Here is a 27,774-nt window from a genome sequence, read left to right as displayed (position 1 = left end):
AAATGACAGACATATGGTCCTCAGGGACTTGAGGCAGGGTCTGAGGGCAATTCGTGTTAGTGAAAGCCCATCTTGTTGGCAGCAAAGTGATGCATACATTATACCAGAACAGTTGTGAGGTATTCTATATGCTACCTAATTTTCCCATGAAAAACAAATAATCTAGGTTCATTATAATTACTTGTAGATTTCATTTTGAAAAGTGTGCTTTTCTTTGTGATTGGGAAAGACTGGAGTTAAAAAAGAAATTCTAGCACTAGATATTTACATATGTTAGCAATTCCAACAGAGCCTTTATTTAAACATGCCCTTTTGAATAAATAGTTTTTCTTTTTTACTTCAGCCAAGCTGTAAACCTTACACATGGATTCCATGTACTTGTGTCAAACATGTGAATTATGTGAAAGGGGCAGTGCTTCAGGCTGATGGCCACTGAAGGGGCAGGGATTGCCTGACGAGAGCTGATGCAGCCCTTTGAGCTGACCTAATGAGGCTGTCACCTGTCTGTGCTTCTCAGAGCTTTGGGGGCACTTGTTTTTCTTCCTTTGGTCAGGTCTCAGAGAGCCCCAAAACTTATTTCAATCAAATTCCATAGCTGTAAAACATTGTTTAAGATAGTAGACATAACAACCTGCTAATTAGTACAATTACCTTTAATTTATACTAAGATTAGAACACCAGGCACAATTTCCAATAACCTATATCTCCAAAGACTCTTTATTGCCCTTTCCTTGAGGTAGATTCTCACCGGATGTGTCAGCCTTCATTGCCGCTCTGATGGTGCCCCATGGTCTAAGGAAAAAATAAAGTACTGAAGTTTCTCAGAAAAACTAACAGTAAAAAAAAGTTTTCTCTAATAGGAACTCAAAAAGTGAGATCAAAGAATATGTGGTTGAGACAGGAAGGACCTCAAACCCACAAGCCCAAGGGAGGAAGTATGAGGAGATATCCTGATTCCTTGGCAGATTTAAAGAAACAATAAGCAGCCTCCTGAATTTGGGTTTGATATCTTGTTTAAAAAAGTTAAAACTACAGTTTTAATTAATATATACAAAATCTATTCAGCCCTGACACATCCCAGTTTTCCAGAATGAATGCTACTATTAGATTTCATTGTTAAAAATACTGCCCAGTGAGCATAAAACCGGACTCAAGTCACACACGATAGCCTTCAGCCCCATTTGAAGGTATAAGGGGTTTTTTTTTCATTTTTGTTGTAGTTTTGTTTTATTTTACATACTCTAAGCCCTCTGTCAAAGGGTAAACAATTTAATTTATTCCAATACTTAATTGGGAGTTATAAAGGCCTTTAAAGTCTTTAAGTAATGGGTACCATTTTACATTCTATTGTTGCATACTGAGAATGCTGTGAAGCAACTATCTGTAGATTAAGTTTGGGTAAATTTAGCCAAGTCTTTGATTAGCAGTTAATTTTTGTCTCTTTTTATTAATCATTGTCCTTCCTGTCCTTGAGGAGTCCCTAATTCCTATTGATTCTTCTCTTCATACTTCTCAGATTGGCAGTACCATGGTCTAGGTATGGATCCTCCCTCATCTCTTGATTACTGGAGTTTCCTCCTAGTTGTTCTTTCTGCCTGCAAGCTGTTGATTTCAGTCAGTGCTGCTATGGCTTCCTAATATTTTTGCTAGGTACTCATGATACAGCTCTCTTTTATCTACTTAATTGACTATGCTGTCACCTCTGGATGCTTTTGGATGTCAAGACTCCTAACCATCTAGTGGGCTCATTCTACTGTATCACATCATGTTTCCCACTGCTTCCCACATGGGCCCTTAGCTTCAGTAATGCTGGCCTTCTTATGACCCCTATACAACCCCTCAAACCTACTTCTTGAGTTTTGTTCCTTCTGTACTATATATTAGGGCTTTTTGGTGACAAGCAGCAAACACCCAACTCTAATGCTTTGAAGAAGAAGTGGGAGGTGGTGAGAGAGAATGCAAATGTGACCATATTGGAGAAGCCTAGGCAGTTAGATCCAGCATGGATGGATTCAAAGGCTCAAATGTCATCAGCCTTCCTTCTGCTGTGTCTCAGCCCTTTCCTTTAGAATTGGCTTTATTCTCAGGCTCCTGGTCATGGCTTCCAGCAGCCCAAGTCTTACAGCCATTCTGTCGGGTAGCCACAGAGAAAAGAGGGATTCTTCTCTAATGGTGGCTTCACAGAAGTCCTGGGAATTGGTCTCACTAGCTCTTCTTGGGTCATATATCTATTCCTGAACAAGTCACTCAGACTATAAGAATGCAGTGATCTGATTGGCCAGACCTGGATTACATGCTCAGCTTGAGAAATTAGGGTAGAGTTGGCTCTATCCTCATCTTGTGGACTAAGAGCTGAGGAAAGAGCAGGTAGGGAATCAAGGTGCTGTCACTACCAGAAAGGCGAATGAGTGCCGGGCAGGGAAAAATAACAGATGCCCATTCCATGGTTTTATAATGGAAGTTTTCTTTTTATGTGTATTTTCACCATCCTCAGAAGGCTTTAATAATGCTACATAATACTGATATGTGTGTGTGTATGTGTGTGTGTGTGTGTGTGTGTGTATATATATATATATATATTATATATATAATATGGCAACTAGGAGATTCATGTGTGTCTTATACACAACCCAATTGTAAGTTTCTAAATGAATTGGTAAACATTTTATTTTATGTCTCTTAATGTGTTTTCATTATATCTTGTGCATTTATCTGTCATTGCAATTATCAGCCAAATTGTGTTATAATCATCCACTGTATATCCATCTTCTCTACTCAATTATGCATGTTGGGCAAATAGTACAGAGACTGACACAGGGCATGCATTGGGTGAGTATTTGGCCAATAAACAAATATACCAGTGAACAAAGCTTTCTGATACCCATAGCACCTAATCCCATGGACAACGACTATTTTCAATTTATTGTCAGTCTTCAAAGCATGAACCTGTTTGTTCAAGGTACAGTTATTCCTTTGAAATAAGAAATGTGTGCTTGGATCTGAGCAACTTTTAAAGAGAAAATCAGTCCAAGTAATGAGTTAAAGATCAATATTACCAAGATTAATTTTTTTATTTTAAATCTACTCTTATCCTGAGGATATAGTCTCAAGCTGGATGAAATGAAAACACCAGAACACTGAGTTCACATCAGCTAATATCTAGTACGTGCCTTCGCTATGACACTTGCTGCTAAATTGACAGAAGAAAGAGAATGTGTGATGTGGCTGATTGAAAAACATGGCCACAGTATTTTGCAGCTTTTCCCATCAAGAGGTGGAGTATTTTTTCCCCACCCCTTAAATCTAGGGTGGCCTTGTGGTTTGCTTTGAACAATAAAATGTCACAGGAATGAAATTGTGCAAGTTCTGGAGCCAAGGCCTCAAATCCCTTGCAGCTTCTTCATTCATGTCTTGGAACACCCCTGCCACCATGAAAGAACATCTGGACTAGACTAACAAAAGTTGAAAGACCACACAGGGAGGCCCAGCCAACAGCCAGCACCAAGCCCCAGACATGGACTAAGTGTGGATATCTTAGTCCCTCCAGCCCCTGTCAAGCTACCAGATGACTATAGTCACATCAGTGACCCCAGATGGGACAAGCCAAAGTACTGTTCAGCTAAGCCCAGCCCAGCTGAGAATTGTTGACCCACAGAATCACGAGAAACAGTAAATTGTTGCTGTTTTAAGTCACTAAGTTTTGTGGTGGTTTTTTATGTAGCAGTAAACATGAAACACATAGAGAATTATCCTTAAGAAATTTGTGAAATTATTGTGAATCAAGACAAAACATATAAATAGAACTAGTACAGGATCATATATGATCAAGTGAAAAATGTGTGAAGCAAACAAGTTGTGCTATAGGAGATGAGAAAGGAGAATCATTGTCAGAAACCAGAGAAGACTCTTGGAAGAAATTAAGTCCAAGCTGATCTTGGAAAACTGGAAAAAAAAAATGGAACAATGTTGAAATAAGGAAACACACCCAGGTCATGATAAGTTGGAGAAGAGCTCAATAGAAAGTATTCAACCTGTAATTAAATTCAATGTCCCTGTGCATCATACCGAGTTATATGAACATCCAGGGAGTACATAGCTGTGGTTGGGTGTGGGAAGTACTAAAAGCTCCAAGACAAACATGGTGCATCTTTTTTTTTTTTTTTTTTTTTTTTTGAGACAGGGTCTCACTCTGTCACCCAGGCTGGAGTGCTGTAGCACAGTCACGGCTCACTGCAGCCTTGACCTCCTGGACTCAAGCCATCCTCCCACCTCAGCCTCCTGAGTAGCTGAGACCACAGGCGTGCACCACCATGCCCCAGCTAATTTTTGTATTTTTTGTAGAGATGGGATTTCACCATGTTGCCCAGGCTAGTCTTGAACTTCTGGGCTCAAATGATCCACCTGCCTCAGCCTCCCAAAGTGCTGGGATTTACAGCTGAGTCATTGTGCCCAGCAAACATGGTGCATCTTCTCAAGCATCAATTTAGTTGACTATTTGGAGGAAAAGTTATATAACTTGGTAAATTGCTTAAAATTTGTATTAATACAAATATGGCGTAGAATTAACCATTCAAATGAATTTTTAAGATGAAACATGTGACTTCAAAGAAATCTCTGGCTCGGGCGTAAGTGGGTCTGTCCCCTAGACTCTTTTGACTATCCTCTGCCTTCAGCATACTCTGGTGGAAGAGACTGAGAAATGCTTCATTAAAGGATTCCTTTAAAAATATAAACCTCAGAACTTACTTCTCTTTTAGTTTGTCTCTTTGGGTTGTTTAGGGCTCCTGACATTTGAGCTGACAATTGTTTTAGTACCAGACAATGATTTACAGAGTCCATCAGGATCAAGGAGCAAAGAAGGTTTAAGGCTGTCAAACACTGTTAAGATCATAGCAAAGACATTTTCTGGAGTGACTATTGCAATGGCTTTGCTATTAAAAAAAAAAAAAAAAAAAGTAGAAGCCCCAGGCTGGGCACCGTGGCTCACGCCTGTAACCGCAGCCTTTGGGAGGCCGAGGTGGTCAGATTACTTGAGCTCAGGGGTTCAAGACCAGCCTGGGCAACATGGTGAAACCCCATCTCTAAAATTAGCCAGGCGTGGTGGCATGCGCCTGTGGGCCTGTGGTCCCAGCTACTCAGGAGGCTGAAGTGGAAGGATTGCTTGAACCTGGGAGGTGGAGGTTGCAGTGAGCTGAGATCACACCACTGCATTCCAGCATGGGTGACAGAGTGAGACCCTGTCTCAAAAAAACAAAAACAAAAACAAAAAACCTCAGCTTCTCAACTTAGCGTGTATAGGGAAGCAATCCTGCAGTGAAAATGTGTTAACACAGGAAAATCTTGATTATGCACGGGTAGCTTTTATGTGGCAAATCTTGTTTTAAAATTATGAACATAATTAAGGATATTACATGACAGTATCCTTTATATATTTCACAGCTTTAAAACTAACCATTTTTTTCCAACCCATGGAAAATATGAAACAAAGAAATAGAGAAAGAATCTGTTTAAATTTATCTTGAGAGGTCATGTCATCTGCTATGAGGAGCAAACGAGTTCTTCTGAACAAGGGAATGAAAGAGGAAACTGTAAACCTTCCCCCACCCCATTCTCAGACAACTGAACCCATATATTAAAATGTAAGCACAAAACAGCTGATGAAACCAAAGATAATAAATGACTTTGACATCTAAGACAGAGTAATCAATAGTCAGATTTATGTTATTTATCTATCAGAATGAAAATATTTCTGTATTAGGTATATTTGAACTTCAGTTCTTTGTATTTAATTTTTTTTTAGTGCAAACTTTATTATTTTTTAGAATATTTTAGAAACATATTTTATATGTGTGTCTTTTCAAAGTATGTCACATGCAGAATTGTGTTGTGGACACCTTCATTCATTGAAACAACTCTCTTCTCAATCAGACACCCAAGTTGCACTCTTAGAAACATCTTTTATTTATTTTATTTATTTATTTTTTTGAGAGGGTGTCTTGCTCTATCCCCCAGGCTGGAGTGCAGTGGTGCGATCTCGGCTCACTGCAAGCTCTGCCTCTCGGGTTCACGCCATTCTCCTGCCTCAGCCTCCCGAGTAGCTGAGACTACAGGCGCCCGCCACCATGCCCGGCTAATTTTTTTGTATTTTTAGTAAAGACGGGGTTTCACGGTGTTAGCCAGGATGGTCTCGATCTCCTGACCACGTGAACCGCCCGCCTCGGCCTCCCAAAGTGCTGGGATTACAGGCTTGAGCCACCGCGCCCGGCCAGAAACATCTTTTATACATGTGTCTTTAAACAGTGTTTTAGGCTGGGCTCAGTGGCTCATGCTTGTAATCCCAGCACTTTGGGAGGCCAAGGTAGGTGACTGCTTGAGCCAGGGGAGTTAAAGGCCACAGTGAGCTGTGATTGCACCACTGCGCTCCAGCCTGGGTGACAAAGCGAGACCCAGTCTCTGAAAAAGATTAACAGTGTTTTACATGCAGAACAATATAGTGATCACATTCATACATTCGTTCTTAGTGTAAACTTGAAATTCTGTACTTATGATGTTATATTCTATTTGTGGTACATTGGACATTATCTCTTCATTCTGTATTCACTGCAGACAGAAGGAAAAACTAAAGAGCAATACAAAGAAAAAATATAATATATATATTTTTTAAACTTCTAAGAAAACATGTACAAGGTCACTGGATTCACAAATATTTCTGAGGTATTAAATATTTTAGATTTCTTTTGTAGATCAGTACCTTGTGTAATTCAGTATGTTGTTTTGTGGTGATCTAAATTCTTTTAAGATGATGTCTCAAGTAGTACAAACTGGTTCAGTCTTACTTGCTGATTTTGTCTTTTATCTGTGTGTTTCACACTATTTGGTGCTGCTCTTTTTGAACCTATTATTTTAGCTTGCTTCTTAATGGCATTAATCACTTCATTTTAGTCAGCATAAACCAAAAAAGTTCATGGGAATCCAGGTGTGTTTATCTCAGGTGGTAATTCTGGCATGAAGGGAGTCAGTGATTACCTGTGTTGATCATATCTTTTGGACCACACATAACACAATGAAATTGTTCATCTATTTTCTCTCTCCAGCATGATTTAACTGAAGCAATTCATTAAGTGTCACTGTTTTTATGGGATGTTGAAGCCATTCCAATTTCTGTGGCAGTGATACAACTTGGCATGATTTTAGTTATTTTTCATGGAAGAAAATGATTACTTGGCTGAGATAAAGGCTCAGTCTGCTTACAGAAAGTGTTTAATTTGGCCAGACTATTCCATTGTCCATTGTTCATTCTACAGAATCTGTCACTCAACATTATAATCACAGAAAGCTCAGGAAGGCTTATTTTGCTTCCTGTTTTATCTCTTGTAAGACTAATGCAAATTCATTGGAGAACATAAATGAGAGGGCATTAGTAAATGATTAATGTTTTAACTAATGTTTTGTGTATAAGTTTAAATCCGTTAAATTTATATGGTTGTTTTGGAAGAATTGTGTATGGTTTCCAGTTGATCCATTTAAGTTTGCTATCTACAAGAAAAACATTTTTCTCCTAGGTGAAGCAGAATTTAATCTGGTACTTCATATATTTGTTTGGCTCTCATTTTTTGCATGCATATTTGTCAGTTCTAGATAAATTTTAACACAAAAATATTACCATGTCAGATTTATTTCTTTGTATAATTATAGTGTTTTCTTTGATTTATCTGACTTGAGTACTTTGATAAAATTTTGCCCTTGAATTACAAGATTATAGCCAAGAATGTCTGTTAAATATAATTTAATTTCATTCTCTGTATAGGATAGATGAGGAAATGGAGACCTAGAGGATTAAATGATATTGCTGAGGTCACAAAACTAATTGTGTCATGGCTGGGACTAGAATGGAACTCTCCTGGCTTCTGATTCAACTGTCTTTTTTTACTTTCTGTTTTTTGAGACGGAGTCTTAGTCTGTCACCCAGGCTGGAGTGCAGTGGCACAACCTTGGCTCACTGCAACCTCCGCCTACCAGGTTCAAGTGATTCTCCTGTCTCAGCCACCCAAGTAGCTGGGATTCCAGGCATGCACCACCACACCTGGCTAATTTTTTTTTGTCTTTTTAGTAGAGATAGGGTTTCATCATGTTGGCCAGGCTGGTCTCGAACTCCTGACCTCAAGTGATCCACCTGCCTCTGCCTCCCAAAGTGCTGGGATATGCAAGCGTGAGCCACCATGCCCAGCCTCAACTGTCTTTCAGCTAATTCACACTGCTGTATTATTTCACCCGTTTTCTTGTGCTATATTAATAAAATCTTAGAATTTAGGTCTCTAAGATGGTTTTTCTTGTTAGAAATTTCTGTATAGATGTTTAGAATCTGCAGACTGTGTGTTGAAGGGGAGGGGGTGTCTGTGTATGCATATATGTTCAATGCTGGAAAATGGTTTTGCTTTTTTGAAATACAATCTCAAAAATTTCAGTGCTGATGACTAAATTTTAAGTGATTTTTAAGTAGAACAGAACTAACAAAATATATCTATGGATCAGTCCATATTCTACCAGTCTGCAGCTTCTGTCAGAAGAAAGACCTTAACTCAGTAGAGGAGGAGATGGCTTCTTTCTGAGCCTTCATCTCTTGCTTTTAGAAAAAGAGGAATCAGACTATCTAGTCTATGTTTCTGAATGCTGCGAACAGAAATGAGGATAGGATTGGGCTAGTACCCACGGTCACTTCTGATACTCCTTATTATCTAGTTTTGTGACGTTTCTGTTAATTTCTCTTTAGACCTTAATAAAATCTTCTATAATGGTGTCACTTTGCCCTGTTTGGGATGTCAAAGAAGAACAGGCTTCCATTTTTGGGCCTCAATGTCCAAAGGGAAAAACCTTCGCCTCTTCATGGCCTGGGAATGGTTACAGGGATAATTAGAGGAAAATCCTGAAGGGGAAGGTGAAGACAACAGTTGGGATTATGAGGGTTCTGCTACATCATCCATTGTGGAGATTCTCCCTCCATTGCCAGCTGTGTAGAATAAGAGGTTTGCTTTTATTTAGGGAGTTGTCTGTTTCTAACACCTTTCTGCTGATTTGCATTGATGTTGACTAAGTTATATCCTCAGAGTTTATTCCTTTGGTTTATCCCCAAGAAATACTTTTGTTCTTGTTTTAACAACCAAATACCAGAGAATATGTTTAGTCTTATCAGTCATTCATACTGTGTATGAAAAAAATGATAGATTTTTTACTTGAATCAGTTTTAATGAGGGAAACAGACAAGAGAGAGATTTTGAAGGAAAGAAGTAGGGTGAGGGAGAATTAGAGTTATGGAAGAAACCTAAGGAAGGGAGAGGGAGGTAGGGCTTATGAAAAGCACATTTTGTCTGTTTCACTTTTGTCTATGCCTGGTCTGATAAAGTTCATTTAGTATGACATAGATCAGCGTTTCCTAAATTGGGCCCAACAGACTACCATAGTTTTAAGAATGGTGAGCTGAGATCTCAGAGCTTAAATAGGTTATGTAGCCCAAAGGTGGAAACAACCAAAGAGCAACAAACATCTGAAGAATTCCTCTAAAATAAAAGATAGAGACCAAATCAATAGAAAAAGTAACTTAAAGGGAACAGAGACTCTGCAGAGAGAACACTCAAAAAATCTACCATTAATATACTCTGAAAAAGAGAAGAAAGTGTTGTATCCGTGAAAAAAGAATGGGGTAAAAGAGGCATTTTTTTAAACTCTGGAAAAATATATTTGTGATATTATAAAATATATATTTGGTCTTTGTCCTTATTTTCTGGCATACAACACTTCATATCCTTAAAATCTCCAAACGTGAGGTATTTTTATGTGCTAATGAGTTGACTGATGGTTGGCAGCCCCTAGGTAGCTTCAGGATGAGGCTGGTCACTGAAAAGACCAAGGCAGGATTATAGAGTTGGGACTTTAAGCCCCAGCCCCCAACCTCTGGGGAGGGAAGAGGGGCTCAAGGTTAAGTTGATCACCAATGGTCAGTGATAATCAATCATGCCTATGTAATGAAGTGTCCATTAAAAAAAAAAAGGACTGGATTCAGAGAGTTTCTGGATAGCTGAACACAGGGCATGGAAGCTCTACGTCCCCTCCCACATGCCTTACCATGCATCTCTTCATCTGTTTCCCTTATAATATCCTTTTTAATAAACTGGTAAACATGTTTCCCTGAGTTCTGTGAGCCACTCTAGCAAATTAATCAAATCCAAGGAAAAGATTGTGGGAACCCACTTTTATACCCAGTTGATTAGAAGTACAGGTAAAACAACCTGGAGCTTGTGGTTGGCATCTAAGGCAGGGTGGCAGGGTGGGCATCTTGAGGGACTGAACCCTCAGCCTGTGGGAGCTGATGCTATCTCTAGGTAGATAGTATAAGAATTGAATTGAATTAGAGGACACTCAGTTGGCATCCACTGCAGAACTGATTCCTTGCTTGTTGGTGGGGAAACATCGCCACATATTTGGTCACAGAAATCTTCCATGTTGCTTGTTGTTGAGTGAAAGAATAGGGAAAAAAAAACGCTTTTTCTCCTATACTGAGAATATCATAAATGATAAATTCAGTGGGAAAAAATAAGAAATAAAGATTAGAATATCTTCCAGAGAAAGGAGGGAAAAGACAAGGAAATAGAACATAGGAAAGAAAAGGTAAGAAAATTAGAGTGCTGATGCAGGATGTTCACCGTTCAGATAATAGGCATTCTAGAAAGAGTAAACAAAGAAAACAAAGGGAAAAACATCATCAACAAAATAGTCTATGAAATTTTCCTTCAAAGACAAGTATGTGTTTATTGATAAAAGTGCCTGGGAAGTATCCTAGCATAAAAGATAAACTATGACCAATTATGAAATTTTATAACACCAGGGACAAAGAAAAGATTCTTCAAATTTTCAGAGAGGAAATCAAAACAGGACAAATTCAAAATATTCAGTATCAGAATAGCTTCAGACATCTCACAAATGCTGGATGTTAAGTGAGCAACGCAAAATTGTGAAGAAAAATTATTTCCAACCTAGAATCCCTTACCAATCAAATTATTAATGAAATGTTAGAATAGAATATAAATATTTTCTGTATTTGGAAATGAGACTGAGTAGAGATGGGGCTTGGCTTCAGCTTACCCCTACTAGAGCATTCTTTCATGTATTACCACTGATCATAAAACCCACACTACTACCTCACTGCTATAGTCCTTTTACTTAAATAATTCTAGGAACTGGCCTTAGGAGATAAGCAAGGTTGCAGTGTCCCCCCTCAGTAAGGAATGTTGGACAATTGATTTATAGTCTTGTTGCCACTGGCCAGACCACCAGGTGGCCCATTACTCAAGATAACTCTAATGACCAGATAATGCTGACCTACATGCCCTACCCCTCAGCCAGCATACCCTACCCTGATGTCATTTCCTTTGCTTAGTCTAATAAAAAAGCCCTACTGGCTCTTTTCAGAGTCAGTCAGGGGATTCTCTCTCTCGCTCTCTCTCTCTCTCTTTCTCTCTCTCTTCCCCCCGCCCCCCGCCTTCCTTATGCCCAAGCATAAGTTTTAATGAAGCCTCGTCTGGGAAAATTCTTTTGGCCTCATGTCAATTTCTATTGCAATGAGAAATCAAGAACCTCTAGTCAGTAACAGAAACATGAAAGAGAATGAAAACAGATGAGAAGTGAAACATAATGGACATTGGAGCAAGTCCAGAAGAGTAGGTAAAAAAAGCTCCAGGAGAAAGCCTTCACACTAAATTTGATGGAATATATGTACATCTTAAATTATTGAGAAAAGACTTAGATAATTGGCTAAGAATTTGAGGCTGAACTCATGATGCTTAGAAAACTAAACAAATGAAAATACAAAAAAAATTAGTCCCAAGGAAATAAAAAAATTGTTCAAGAAAAAAAAACTCGGATTATCTGTAAATATGTATTTTCATTATAATAATTTGCATATTCATAATTTACATAATGAATATTGATTTCCATATCAATTAACATGATTAAATATCAGAATATATTGTTCAGCTGAAAATAACTTTAAAAGCTGAAATAAAGCTAGGTACAGCAGCTCACACCTGTAATCCCAACACTTTGGGAGGTTGAGGAGTGAGGATCTTGAGCCCATGATTTCGAGACCAGTCTGGGCAACATAGGGAGACCCTGTATCTACAAAAAATTTTAAAAATTAGCCAGACATGGTGGTGCATACCTGTGGTCCCAGCTACTTGGGAAGCTGGGGTGGTAGGATCACTTGAGCCCAGGAGGTCAAGACTGCAATGAGTATGATCGCACCACTGCACTCCAGCCTGGGTGATAGAGTAAGATCCTGTCTCAAAAAATAAGTAAATAAATAAATAATTTTAAAAAGCTGAAATAACTATATTTTTAACCTTCTCCTTTAAACATGCTGAATATCCAGCAAAAGAGTAAAGATGTATGAGTCTAAAATCTAAGTAAATGAGGAAACCTTGCACACCAAGCCACTCTTACTTATTGTCTGAACCTCATAAAAATTACATGACCTTATGGACCCTGGGAACAGAAGACAAATTTCAGCGTCTTCTCAGGTAGGAAATCAAATAAGACAAATCGTTTTTTAAAAAATCTAGAAGCCTAGAGGGCTATATATTCTGGCTAAGGTTGAACAGAAGTATTCTACCCATATATTACCCTCGAAATATTAAAAGGAAAATTGCCTTGGAGGTGATTAAAGCAGTTCTAAAAGAATATCCACAAATAATTCTCCAGAGAATATGGGCAATTCAGTTTCTACAATTACTTAGTATATAAAGAGACTACACACATGAGCAAGAATTAACATAAAAAAAACCTACTAAGATTTCATTTATTGAAATTATCAAATTCAGAATATAATTACACTTGCTATGTCCAGAAAGAAAATCTAAGCTAGAAAAAAAGAAAACCAAAAAGACAAAGCAGATTCAAAAAAGGAACCAAATGAACATCTAGGAATGAGAAATGTTATAATTGAAATTAAAATCTGATTAAAATTAACTAATTAGAAATGAAGAGAGAATTCGTGAACTGAAAGAGGGGTTTGAGGACATTAGTTTTGAAAGCACAAAAGAAGAAAGAGATGTAAAATATGAAAGAGAGGTGATATGGTTTGGATCTATGTCACCATCAAATCTCATGTTGAATTGTAATCCCAAGTGTTGGAGGTGGGGCCTGGTGGGAAGTGATTAGATCACAGGGTCGAGTTCTCATGAGTGATTTAGCACCATCCCCAACTTGGTAGTGTATAGTGAGTGAGTTCTCACAAGATATAGTTGTTTAAAAGCATGTAACACCTCCCTGCTCTCTCTCTTCCTTCTGGATATGAAGTGCTGGCTCCTCCTTTGCCTTCTGCCATGATTCTAAGTTTCCTGAGGCCTCCCCAGAAGCTGAGCAGATGCCAGCATCATGTTTCCTCTACAGCTTGTGGAACCATGAGCCAGTTAAACCTCTTTTCTTTATAAATTACCCAGTCTCAGGTATTTCTTTATAGCAATGCAAGAATGAACTAATACAGAAAATTGGTACCAAGTAGTGGGGTGTTGCTATAAAGATACCTGAAAATGTGGAAGTAGCTTTCGAACTGGGTAATGGGCAGAGGTTGGAAGAGTGTGGAGGGCTCAGAAGAAGATAGGAAGTTAAGAGAAAGTTTGGAACTTCCTAGAGACTTGTTGAATGGTTATGACAATGCTGACAGTGATGTTGATAATCAAGTCCAGGGTAATAAGGTCTCAGACAGAAATAAAGAACTTTTGGAACTAGAGTAAAGGTCACTTGTGCTACGGTTTAGCAAAGACCCTGGCTGCATTGTGCTTCTGCTCTAGGGATCTGTGGAACTTTGAACTTGAGAGTGATGATTTAAGATATCTGGTAGAAGAAATTTCTAAGCAACAAGGCATTCAAGATGTGGCCTGGTTGCTTCTAACAGCCTATGCTCATATGTGTGAGCAGAAAAATGACATAAAACTGGAATTTAAAAAGGAAGGAGGGTGTAAAAGTTTGGAAAATTTGCAGCCTGGCCATGTGGTAGAAAAGAAAAGCCTGTTTTCAGGGGAAGAATTCAGTTAGGCCACATAAATTTGTGTAAGTAGAAGAGCCAAGTGCAAATAGCCAAGACAATGGGGAAAAGACCTCAAAGGCATTTCAGAAACCTGCACAGCAGCCCCTCTCATCACAGGTCTGGAGACATAGGAGGGTTTCATGGTCATGCCCAGAGACCTGCCACCCTGTGCGGGCTTGGGACACTGCTCCCTGCATCCCAACTACTCCAGCTCCAGCCTTGGCTCAAAGGGCCTCAGATAGAGCTCAGTCCACTGCTCCAGAAGGTGCAAGCCATATGCCTTGGTGGCTTCTACATGGTGTTAAGCCTGCAGGTATGCAGAGTGCAAGAGTTGAAGCATGTGAGCCTCCACCTAGATTTCAAAGGATGTATGGAAAAGCCTGGATGTCCAGGCAGAAGACTGCTGCTGAGGCAGAGCCCTCATGGAAAACCTGTACTAGGACAATGTGAAGGGGAAATATGGGATTGGAGCCCCCACACAAGTCCCCACTGGGGCACTGTCTAGTGGAGCTGGGAGAAGAGGGCCATCATCCTCCAGACCCTGGAATGGTAGAGCCACTGGCAGTTTGCACCCTGTAGTTGGAAAAGCCATCAGCACTCAGTGCCAGCCCATGAAAGTAGCCACAGGGGCTGAACCCCGCAAAGCTGTAGGGGCAGAGCTGCCCAAGGCCTTGGGAGCCCACCACTTGCATTTGTATACCCTGGATGTGAGAAATTAAGTCAAAGGAGATTATTTTGGAGCTTTAAGATTTAATAACTGCCCTGCTGGGTTTTGGACTTGCATGGGGCCTAGAGTTCCTTTCTTTTTTTTCCTGTTTTTTTTTTTTTTTTTCTGTTTTTGAGAAAGAGTCTCACTCTGTCATCCAGGCTGGAGTGCAGTGACGCAATCTCGGCTCACTGCAATCTCTGCCTCCCAGGTTCAAGCAGTTCTCCTGCTTCAGCCTCCTGAGTAGCTGGGATTACAGACACCCACCACCATGCTCAGCTAATTTTTGCATTTTAGTAGAGACGAGGTTTCACCATATTGGCCAGGCTGGTCTTGAACTCCTGACCTTGTGATCTGCCTGCCTTGGTCTCCCAAAGTGCTGGGATTACAGGCTTGAGCCACTGTGCCTGGCTATAGTTTCTTTCTTTTGGCCTATTTATTCGTTTTGGAAGGGGACTATTTACCTAGTGCTTGTACTACCATTGTATCTTGGATGTAACTAACTTGTTTTGATTCTACGGGATTATAGGCATAAGGCCTAGTCTTGTCACAGATGAGATTTTGGACTTTGGACTTTTGAGTTAATGCTGAAATAAGACTTTCGGGGACTATTGGGAAGGCATGATTGTATTTTGCAATGTGAGAAGGACATGAGATTTGGAGGGTCCAGAGGTGGAACGATAGGGTTTGGATCTGTATCCCCACCAAATCTCATGTCAAATTGTAATCCCAAGTGTTGGAGTTGGGGCCTGGTGGGAGATGACTGGATCATGGGGCAGAGTTCTTATGAATGGTCTAGCACCATCCCCCTTTGGTACTATTTAGTGAGTGAGTTCTCATGAGATTTGGTTCAAAGTGTGTAGAACCTCCCCCTTCTCTCTCTTCCTTTTGCTGCGGCTATGTGAAGTGCTGGCTCCCCCTTTGCCTTCTGCCATAATTGTAAGTTTACTGAGGCCTCCCCAGAAGCCAAGTGGTTACTGGCATCATGCTCCCTGTACAGCCGGTGGAACTGTGAGCCAATTAAATTTCTTCTTTATAAATTACCTGCTCCCAGGGTTTTTTTTTTGTTTGTTTTTTTGTTTTTGTTTTTTGAGACGGAGTCTCGCTCTGTCGCCAGGCTAGAATGCTGTGGTGTGATCTCGGCTCACTGCAACCTCCAACTCCCTGGTTCAAGCAATTCTCCTGCCTCAGCCTCCTGAGTAGCTGGGATTACAGGCACGTGCCACCACACCAGCTAATTTTTGTATTTTTAGTAGAGATAGGGTTTTGCCATGTTGGCCAGGCTGGCCTTGATCTCCTGACCTTGTGATCCGCCCGCCTCTGTCTCCCAAAGTGCTGGGATTACAGGCGTGAGCCACTGCACCTGGCCAGGTTTTTTTTTAATAGCAGTGCAAGAATGGACTAACACAAGAGGCTATAGTCAGGAAGTTTTTGACATAACATAAAATTAGATTTCCAGAAGCAGAGGAAAGAATGAAGCAGAAGCTCCCTCCCTCCACCCTGGAGTCATCTCATTAGTGTAAAAAAAGACAATTATGTTTCAGGAAATTTCAAAGATTTTTGAAGCTCTGTGCCAGTAACCAGGAACAAAATCTAAATATATATATTTTACTATACCACAAAAGCATTATTAGAAATAGGCTAATTTTTAAATGGTGAAGTATTAAATTTGTTAGAAAGATGTAACAATTTAAAATTTGTCTCAACCTAATTATATAGCCTCAAAATACAAAAGCAAAAAATTGACACCTATAAAAAAATACACCAATCCACAATCATTATGAGAGATATTAGCATGTTTCTTGTTAACTGCTAGAACAAGGTGGACCAAAAAAAAAAAAAAAAAAAAAAAGAAAGTAAGGATCTGCAAGAGTTGAACAACTCAATTAATTAGCTTGAGATAATTCACATATAAATTCCATTCCACCCAACTGCAAGATATGCTTTCTTTTCAAATGTATATGGAACATTTATAAAGTTTTATCATGTATAGGCCATAAAACAAGTCTCGACAAATTTACAAGTAAAGTAACACAGACAGCCGGGTGCAGTGGCTCATGCCTGTAATCCCAGCACTTTGGGAATCTGAGGCAGGCAGATCACTTGAGGTCAGGAGTTCGAGACCAGCCTGGCCAACATGGTGAAACCCCATCTCTACTAAAAATACAAAAATTAGCTGGGCACGGTGGTGCATGTCTGTAATCTCAGCTACTCGGGAGGCTGAGGCAGGAACATCGTTTGAACCCAGGAGGTGGAAGTTGCAGTGAGCCGAGATCCCGCCACAGCACTCCAGCTGGGTAACAGAACAAGACTCCATTTCAAAAATAAATAAATAAAATATAAACCCCATATGATAGGAAATTCAGGAACATTGTATTAGTCAGGGCTTTCCAGAGAAACAGAAATAATAGGATATATAGACATAGATATATGAAGGTGGATTTAATATGAGAATTGGCTCCTGTGCTCATGGAGTCTGAGAAGCCCCACAATATGCCATCTATAAGCTGGGGAACCAGGAAGACTGCTGGTGTGGCTCAGTCTGACTCCAAAGGTCTGAGAGCCAGAGGAGCCTATGGTGTAACTCTCAGTCCAAGTCCAAAGGCCTGAGATCCAGAGGGGTTGCTGGTGGAAGTCCAAGAGTCCCAAGGCCAAAGAACCTAGAATTTTGATGTGCAAGGGCAGGGGAGAAGATGGATATACAAGCTCCAGAAGAGAGTGAATATAGCTTTTCTCTTTGTTCCATCTGGTCCCTCAACTGATTGGATGGTGCCTGCACACATTGGGTGAAGGCAGATCTTCCTTACTCAGTCCAGTGATTCAAATGCCAATCTCTTCTGGAAATACCCTCACAGGCGTACCTGGAAATAATGTTTTACCAGCTATCTGGGTATCCCTTAACCAGTCAAATTGACACCTAAAATTAACCATCACAAATATACTCTTAAACAGCCCATGGGTCAAAGATGAAATTATGAAAATTCAAAAATAATTTGAATTGAAAGATTATGTAAATATCAATTGAAATGCAACTCAAGCAGTACTTAGAGAAATTTGATAGCTTTTATGCATATATTAGAAAACAAAATAAAAAGGCTGAGTTGAGCATCCATTCTAAGAATTTTGAAAGAGAACAGCAAAACAAAATAGAAAAGAATATAATAAAGATGAGAACAAAAATTAATAAAATAGAAAAGCACTATAGAGATACAATAAAGACTGAAGATGGGTTTTTTTTAAAAAATTTATGAAATTGATAACTTCCTCGCAAGAATGTTAAGTTAAAAAAAGATAAGGCACTAATAACCGTCAAAGAAAAAAAAAAGACCATTAGAAAGCCAGGATTGATTGCTGAGTAGAAGAGTTTTACTGCTAAACAGGCAATCCAATAAAGCATGGAGTCTAGGAAGGCTCTGCTGGTTGAGGTTTGGAGGAGAAAAGAAAGGACCACAAATTGTCTTGTCCCAAATGAGAAATGCAAAGCCCCTAGACATTGTTAATTATCTGGCAGTATCCGGGCTTGTTGAGTCCATACATACTGGGCTAGCTAAGGGCATGTCCTGTGTAAGTATGATACATACATAGCAGGAGTAGGACATCCAGGGGCCTCTGCTTTGCACAGGTAGCAACTGAGTCAAGATTGGGTCATCCAGCCAACTCTACAATGACATTGGCAGGCAAGGTGGCCAAGTCAGGGTTTATTATAACTAATATCAGGAGTAAAAAGGAGACTGCTACAGATGCTGCAGACACGTTTGAAAAGAAAAGATTATGAACAGATTTCTGTCAATATTTGCAAAATTTTAGATAAAATAGATGAATTTCCAGAAAAACATAATTTACTAAAACTGATTCATTAAGGAGTATAAAGTCTGAATGGTTCCATAACTGTGAGTGAAATTAAAACAGTAATTTAAAAAATCTTTCCACAAAGAAAATTCCAGGCCCAGACAGCTTCACTGGTGAGGTCTACCTAACATTCAAAAACAGACAGACTCACACATAACCTAAGATGGAAACATAACAAGGACAATGTGAGGAATAAAAATTATGGGCCAATTTTACTTTGGAAAAGAGCTGCAAAAATCCTAAACAAAATACTAGCAAACCAAAATCAGTAATATATAAACAAGATTTAGAGTATATAGAGTTTGTCTCTGGAATGCAAACTTGGTTTAACATTAGAAAATCAATGTAATCCACCACATTAAGAAAACTTAAGTGAAAAATGTCAACTTTTCATGAATAAAGGATAATATTTTGTTTTTTGTGAAGAAGCTGGAATCGAAATCATTTTTTTTTTTGTATTCCCCTTGGTGTATTTTTTCCCCTGGCATTTTCCATTTTGATTAGGCTGATTTTCAGCCAAGAGGTATGACAATGTCATTGGCATGCCATACGAGAGGTTGTATGTGATGCTTTTCATGGCAGGGAGCAGGCTCAGATTAGCATCATCCCCATTCACAGTCTCCCATTTATGACACTTAAAAATTAGTGACTACCAAGGGCTTACTGAATACATGGCTTCCATTAATATGCCTTGTAAGAGAAAGATAAATTGATCCAAAATGCAATCTCTGCCTTCTAACCAAGAGAGACAAATCTTAAAGAAAAAAATCTTGAACTCATATGGACCATGGATGTTACCCCTACTCCCCAGCCCGCTTCAGGGGCCTAAAGGACCAAACATTCTATTTATCTTCTATGAAGTGAAAGTCAATTTCTTTGCTTTAATACCTCTTCATTTTAATGCTCCTTCCCCAAACTCTCCTTTGAATTCTTCAGCCCTGAATCAACCTTCTTGCTTATCTCCTTCAATATACATAGTTTAGACAAACCAAGATAATGAGCTGCCAAATATTATTTTTAATTGTTTTTTTAAAAAAGGTTAAAGAGGCTTGCCTCAGCTGTGCTTTCATAACCAGATTATTAACTGCCCAAGGGCAGACACTTTGCCTTTTATATTAAACTTAATGAAGAACAGAACAACAGAAGCTAGAGCTGGAGGAGAATTTTAAAGTCTGTTTATTGCAGCTTCTCCTTGGGTTAGTTGTCTCTAAAATATCTCCCATTAAGTGTTCTCAGGCCTGTGCTTAAAGACATCAAGGATTGCTGAACTCACTTGGGCACAGTGGGACATTAGAAATATCCACTAATGGTGATGGTGTTGATAAGCATGCTTCGGTAGGAAAAATTTCCTCATTTCTTTCTTTCTGAGCACCTGTCAACAGTCTTGGGGTGGGGGAAGGGGAGAGGGAGTTGCATTTCAAAATATATCTTCCACTGTATTCCCAATGTTACATTGAAATTCAGTGCATTGGCTCTAGATAGGATATGTGTAACATATATATGTTCTAAATAAGACACTAATAAGCTCACTTCCTGAAGACAGACAAAGGGCAAAGAACTACCTGAGAGATAATATTATTTACCACCACTTAGTAGACATGTCCTTTGAATTGCTCTTTATTTTTCCTTAGGAGAAGGATAGATAGACTCTATTTATCTGTACATTCCCACCCAGTTCTCCTTGTGACCACAGGCACAGATTTTAAGACAATTGGCCTGTGTTAGTAATGTAATTTGTAGTGGAGGATGCTAGGGGCCCTCATGGGGATCAGGTTCCTGAATTTCATACCAAGCATTGACATTAATAAATGACTAAAGACTCATGGTGATTCTGTTGTGGACTAAGCGATTTACTGCTGCTTCTGTTGATGTCAGTATTATCTAGAAATAGTAAATATGCTGTGACAGGGACAGCTGACACCTGGCAGCCAATTTGTTAAAATTATCCCATGCTTCTTGTGGCAATGTGGTAGCTTTAAATTCATAAAGGTAGCTGCTTCTGGTATATTGAAAGGATTATTTTCCTTCTTGACATGGAGGGTAATAAGTTAGGCAATGTACTCTAAAGAACCAACATAACTGAAAGATACAGGGCCACTAAACATAGACAATATCATAAGATACTGTTAATACAGGTCTCAGGATCCCCTAAACACTCTGCATTTTCATCTGCCTTTGTTGTGATGAAAGAGCCCAGTGCTCAAATGAAGGATGGAAAAGAAGCTAAAGGTAGAAAACAGAGGGGTGGCCAGAGCACAGATCTAATTAATAAATCATGCCTACTCTGCTTTTAAGTCATTATTGCTGCCAGGAAGTGCAGATTTCCTCATGGTGCTGGCCACAAGTTTTGGGAGGGCCAATGTCCTCTCAAGATTAGAGCTGGCCAAGTAGAATAGGGAAGTTAAGTCTGTCAAACCCAGTAACCAAAGACTGACTTACTAATGGAATATTCCATACTCAGAGAAATGTAACTTTGGCTCTGACGTGATTGGCTATTTTCATTTTCTTTACAATAATGCTGGAATAAAACTGTTAGCAGTGGGTGAATCTATATGGGTCTGCAGCAATGTCAGTTCTTGCCTCCTAAGAAGAAAGAATTTGACCAAAGGGCATAAGGCAGAGTGAGAAATGGAGGCAAGTTTTAGAGCAGGAATGAAAGTTTTTTAGAAAGTTTTTTAAAAATTGTAGGGCAGGAACAAAAGGAAGTAAAGTGCACTTGGAAGAAGGCCAGTGGGCAACTTGAGAGATTCAAGTGTGCGGTTTGACCTCTGACTTTGGGTCTTAAACAATGGCATGCTTCTGTGGTTGCATTACTTCTCCCCTGAGTCTTGCCTTTGGTTGGGTTATCCACATGCTCAGTGGCCTGCTAGCACTTGGGAGGGGCTGCAAGCATAGTGTGTTTACTGACGTTGTACACATGCTCACTTCAGGCGTTCTTCCGTTACCAGTAGTGTTCCTGGAAGGTCATATATGAGTTAAGCTCCACCATTTTGCCTTAGTGCACATGCTTGAGCCCACTTGCCCCAACTCCTGAGATCTTATCGGGAAGCTGCTGATCTGCAGTTTCAGGTTTTTTCTGTCTATTGGGAGACTGCCTTTCCCTGGTACTTGCTGTGACCAATTATTATTTTAAAGAGACAGTTTTAACAACTGCCTGACCATCATCTGATGGTCACCGGACATTCCTGGTAGGTGGGGGGCCCTCTTCTGCCCTGCTCATGCCTGACTACCTACTGTAACAAAACTATTGTTTAAAATTTTAGGCACTGGTTGGGTGTCAATGGTTTTGTATTTTTAAATTGGTAATCATAATTGTTACCTTTCAGAAGCTGAGTGTACATTTTCCCTATATATTTGCTTTCTATTATCTAAAATGGATTCCAAATAAGTAATTATGAAGTGTGATCAGATAATGGCTAACATTTGTTGATCAGTTTACCATATTCCAGGGATTGTCTTAAATGCTGTACATATTTTAACTTTAATTCTCACAACACCCTCATGAAAGTACACGTTATTATCCCTATTTTAAACATTAAGAAATTGAGGCTAAATAACTTGCTTGATGTCACATAGCTGGTTATGGTGTCTTTAAACCTGATACTAAGCAGCATGACTACAAAACCCCAGCTCTTAACCACTATTCTATGCAAATGAGCAATGTCTATGAAATTAAGCTGAAAGAGAGAAAATGTCCTCTTCTAAAAATGGGAAAAATGTTGTGGCAATTCGTAGGCTATTGGTAGGACCAAAGATAATATATGTGAAATGCTTAGTACAGTATCTGGTCCTTAGTGTGGTGGACTTTGAATAGCTGTTAGCTGTCAGAATTGTTACCAACCTTAAGGTAAATTTTAGGTGTTCCAGATGCTTTGGCTTGTCTCATTCTCACAGGAGTCTTGGCCTGCTGGGAAGGTTGCATAGTGCCTTTGGTAAATAAGCTCTGTAATTGTAGGCCTTGAAGCCAAACCTGGGTGGCACTTTGAAGATGGGATTAAAGTACTAACTTGTAGCTGCCAAGTACCCAGCAGGGCAGCTAGCATTCTCTCTGAGAGCAGGATTTTCCCAGTGGTATGTTATACAAATATGTCAAATTGCCACTTGTTTCCTGTGCTATTTGGATAAGTGAAAGAAACATTTAGAATTTGTGGTCTGCTACCTTCAAACACTAAATATTCCAGTTTAAAAAAAAAATATATATATATATAGTTTAAAACTTGATATATACATTTATATAAAATATATAATATATATTAGAATATATATTTTGCTGGAATATTATATATAAATGCATATATAAATGCTATATATATCTCCTAGCACTTTGGGAGGTCGAGGCACGAGGATCACCTGAAGCCAGGAGTTCGAGACCAACTGGGACAACATAGTGAGACCCAGTCTCTATAAAAAACGTAGCCAGGCTACTCGAGAGGCTGAGGCAGGAGGATCACACCTGGACTCGAGCTCAGGAGTTGGATGCTACAGTGAGCTATGATTGTACCACTGCATTCTAGCCTGGGTGACAGAACAAGACCCTGTCTCTAAAAAAAAAAAAAAAATACACCTTGCCTGTCACTTCAAAGGACCCAATAGTTGTTGCAGTGGCAGATATGATGGCCTCCTTTGCTTCTGTTTGTGCAGAGACCACCTCTGGGCCCAGGGAGTGCTTTGGATGTCTACTTACAGGGATGCCAGATGCCATGCAGCTTCCTTACTGGCCTGGAGAGAAACTGCTTAGTGGCTGTTATGAACTGAATGCTTGTGTCCCAGTGCCCAAATTTGTATGTGGAAACCCTAACCCCCAGTGTGATGGCATTTGGAGATAGGGCCTTTGGAAGGTAATTAAGGTTAGATGAGATCATGGGGTGGAGCCTTATGATGGGATTAGGGCCCTTATAAGTAGAGACACTGCAGAGCTTGACCTTGCCCTCTCTTCTTACCATGTGAGGACACAGCAAGAAGTAGCTGCTTACAAGCCAGGAATACAGCCCTCGCCAGAACCCCACCAGAACCCTACCATGCTGGCACCCCATTTTGGACTTCTAGCCTCCAGAACTGTAAGAAAATACGTTTCTGTTGCATCAGCCACATAAGTTTTGGTATTTTGTTATGACAGCCCAAGCAGACTAATATAGTGGTTATCTCTTCGTTGAGGAGCCTTTAAGCAAAACCAGCATAAGAAGAGAGTGCTGGTATGAGTGAGCCCTGCCTACCTATTAGTACTCTGTTTGACTCTTTGTTTTAGCTCTTTAGGAGATGACCTATGAAATGCACAATAGGGGTGAGATGAAATTACAGTTTTAAAAGGTAATAGAAATAATGTTGAAAGAAGGCAAATTCCCAAACCCAAGAGTATCCTCTAGCTTTGGTAAAAGGTCCTTGTTGGTGCCCTTTGAGGTTGGCATGTCTTGCACTTCCTTTGACCAACCCACCTGATCTTTCTCTGGATGCTTTAACTAAGGTGAGGTTGGTCAGCATTTATTTTTATAGTTCTTTTTTGATTGTCAAAATACAAGCAAAATGCAAATTAGGATTTTTTTCTTATGCCATATTTTTTAACATAGTATTTCCTTCTTCAGTCATTAATATAAAAGCTGGAATATATGCATCTGCATACACATATCTATATCATATATGTGTGTATACATACATATATACATGTACAGAGATTTCTCAATAAGAATATTGAGACAGAAAAAAAGACTATCTTTTTTTCTAAATATTTTTCTACGTAAGAACAAAGTGCTATTGCCACATTCTTGCATTAACAGGCCAAGGATAAGGTCTTAATAAGGCCATTAATTCTGGATGTTGAATAATAATAATAATAATAATAATAATAATACAGGGTATATGGTTGATCATAGTACAATAAAAAGTCTAAAAGAAAAAGGGGCCAGGCACGGTGGCTCATGCCTGTAATCCCAGCATTTGGGAGGCCGAGGCAGGCGGATCACCTGAGGTCAGGAGTTCAAGACCAGCCTGGTCAACATGGTGAAACCCCGTCTCTCCTAAAAACACAAAAATTAGCTGGGTGTGGTGGTGCATGCCTGTAATCCCAGCTACTCCGGAGGCTGAAACAGGACAATCGCTTGATCCCAGGAGGTGGAGATTGCAGTGAGCCGAGATCGTGCCACTGCACTCCAGCCTGTCCGACAGAGCAAGACTCTGTCTCAGAAAAAAAAAAAAAAAGAGAGAAAGAAAAAGAATCCCTCAGATGTTATCATATTTGAGATAATATAAAAATCCAATCAATATTAAACTCTGTTCTTGTAATTCACCAGATGTTTCCAGTTTTGCCCCTTCTGGACACTTAGTAAGATTACGTGACTGGGATCCCTTCAGGGTAGGGTTGGGCTATATGACTATATCTGGCCAGTGGGTTATGAGCCATGTGAGTCACTTGTGCAACAGAGCATTCAATTGCCAGTGTCAGACCCTCTAGAATACTCTCTGTCTGCTAGACAGTGACAGATAGTGCTGAGTGATTACAATGAGCAGAGGCCTTGCTGACCCTTGGATGGCAGTGTGCAGAGAAATAAGTCTTTTATGTTTAAGCCACTGAGATTTGATGGGGAGGGAAGGGGTCTTTTCATTACTGCAGCATAATCTAGCTTGCCCTAATCAATAGAATTATATTGGCAAATTGCTGATATTGACTCTCAGTGGACAATGGAACAGTGGTAAGCTTTTGAAGAAATTAGTTCCTAGAAGTGACCTTTGCCAGTTGTCTTCATACCATTCCTGAAAAGAAAAATGATTAAAGAATTCTCCATTGTCCACTCTAGCTATTGTAGAAAATAGTCCTGTGCATGTGGCTATGTCAGTTGATAGGTATCTATCTTCATACGGTCAGCTAAAAATAAAAATATCACAACATGTCTAAAGTGCCTCATGCACTTTGCTAACTGACCAGTATAGACTGGTATAGGGAGCCTAACCATGTGTAGACTGATCAATGTTTAGAATCCTATGGGTGACCCTCTAGACCAGATTGAATATTTAAGGAGGCTTTCACAGGTTATCAATTCTATATTGGTTTAAATGTTTACGTATATCTGTGGGACCACTTATGTTTGCTTATTAGTAGGCAATTTATGTGTGTAAGCCTGCTAAGAAAAAGGGAACTGACATTTAAGTAGTATTGAGAGACCATAAAGAGAGAGGTTTAAATGTATAATCTTCATTTTTTTCATAAACAAATAAAATGACATAAAATGACAGTGATAAACACTGTCGTCCTTCTCATTACCTTCTCATGACTGTTGCTAAGGACATGGCTGGGACTCAAATGCAGAAAGCCCAAAGCCAAAGCTAGTGCTCATGAACCCCCAGACCCTCCTGTGTCTGGCCTGAGAGTGGAGAGAGTGCTAGGAGTGCTCCTAACAATGGCCTTGTCATTTGTTCGAGAACTCAGTAAGTCTGAGACCTGAGCCCAGCAAAGAATGTGAGGAGCATCATTTCCAGCACAAAAACAGCACGTGAAAGGCCTGTGCCTTGAAAGCACCCATCATGTCAGAAGATACAGAAGGTCAGCCTGGCTGGAACCTCGTGAGCCAGGAGACATTGACACAGTGGTGTCCATGTCAAGGAGAAGAAAGCAGAGCCATAACCCTGTGGGGAACAGGCATATGAAAAGCCATGTTACAAGAGGGCTCATGAGACCCTTGACCTAACGTGCAGATGTCAGACAAAACCCAAATCATATTAAAATTACATTCTTAATTTTTCTTTCACTTACAGTACTCAATATTCAGCAGGAGTTGAGGGTTGTAACCTGATGATGTATTTACAAAATTTCTTCTGATGAAGAATCACTTGAACATTAAGGAAAGAACATTCATGTTAACACACAAATACCGATTCAAATGTTGAGAAGAAAAAGGAGCCCCTTCCTCATCTCTCACTATAGATCTGATAAAAGTGAAATTTGAGAGAGTGCATTCATGAACCCTTTCTCCCACTGCCCCCTGTGCTGATGCAGGGGGAAAAAAAGGAAATAATTTGAATGCTTCAGAAAAGTCATAGAACTTTCTACCCTTCCACCAGATGGTGAGCTCTTTACAGCAAAGATTTTTGTCTTAGCTTTGAATTAATATTTCTAGTATTTCTTGTAGAATCTATTACTTAGTGAGTTCTCAAAATCTGTTGGAGGGCAGGCAAGCAGAAAGGATGGGAAGACAGGAGAAAGAGAGGGAAGAGGAAAAAATATGGGAAGATAGTAAGCCTTTTATTTATTTATTTATTTTTGCCTGGAGCACAGGAACCAATTTGAGGTTCACAAGGAGGTGAACACAGGCTGTCAAGAGGCTGCATATGAGCCATCAGGTACCATCATGCTTCAAAGGGCAAAAGGAAGATGGTTACCAGACCTGCATTTTCAAAGTTTTTCAGTGAGATCATCACAATTAAATGACTAGTTTTTGTCTCATGAATGTTGGTTTTTATTGAGAGAAAATTTAACATGAAGACAGATTAAAAGAGAGTAATGGGAACAGTCTACTACAGTTTTTTTAAAAGTCCACTTCCCTTTATATGGTCCATTTATGTGGAAGCTATTATGACTGATTTTGGCTCCATAGCAGAAGATCTGAGATTTTCAGCATCACTTCAGCAAAAATTGTTATGGTAATAATATGAAGGCCTTTAAATCTTGCTGATTAATATAGAGCTTGGCTAACCTAATTAAGTGATTCTGCCAGAAACTGGGTTTAGGTCTGTTAATATGGCATAATAAATTTCAAATGAAGCTTCCTTTGACTGTCTTACCCCAGAACAGTTGTATTTTTAAAAAATATTGTGGGTACATTTAGGTATATATATTTATGGGGTACATGAGATACTTTGATACAGGCATGCAGTACATAATAATCACATCATGGTAAAAGGGGTATCCATCCCCTCAAGCATTTATCCTTTGTGTCGCAAACAATCCAGTTATACTCTTTTCATCATTTTTAAATGCACAATTAAATTATTGAGTACAGTCCCCCTGTTCTGCTAGCAAATAGTAGGTCTTACTCATTCTTTCTAACTATTTTTTTGTACGCATTAACCATCCCCACTTCCCCTCTACTTCCCCCACTACCCTTTCCAGCTTCTGGTAACCATCCTTACTCTCTATCTCCATGAGTTCCAATTG

The 27,774-nt window shown here is 39.5% G+C and overlaps 1 protein-coding gene and 1 long non-coding RNA gene across 3 annotated transcripts in view; one reads left to right on the top strand and one right to left on the bottom strand.

Annotated features, from left to right (window-relative positions):
* MCC (MCC regulator of WNT signaling pathway) overlaps window positions 1–27,774 on the top strand; it is a 463,570-nt gene that overhangs the window by 106,460 nt on the left and 329,336 nt on the right. The window lies entirely within an intron of this gene.
* The window catches only part of LOC129144007 (uncharacterized), a 57,019-nt gene that overhangs the window by 984 nt on the left and 28,261 nt on the right, over window positions 1–27,774 (bottom strand). Inside the window, exon 2 of the long non-coding RNA XR_008548056.2 lies at window positions 749–792. This is a non-coding gene — a long non-coding RNA (uncharacterized LOC129144007). The remainder of the gene's footprint in view (window positions 1–748; window positions 793–27,774) is intronic.

This window comes from Pan troglodytes, chromosome 4, assembly GCF_028858775.2.
Source record: "Pan troglodytes isolate AG18354 chromosome 4, NHGRI_mPanTro3-v2.0_pri, whole genome shotgun sequence".
Classification (NCBI taxonomy): domain Eukaryota; kingdom Metazoa; phylum Chordata; class Mammalia; order Primates; family Hominidae; genus Pan; species Pan troglodytes.
This window is presented reverse-complemented; position numbering and strand designations above follow the sequence as displayed.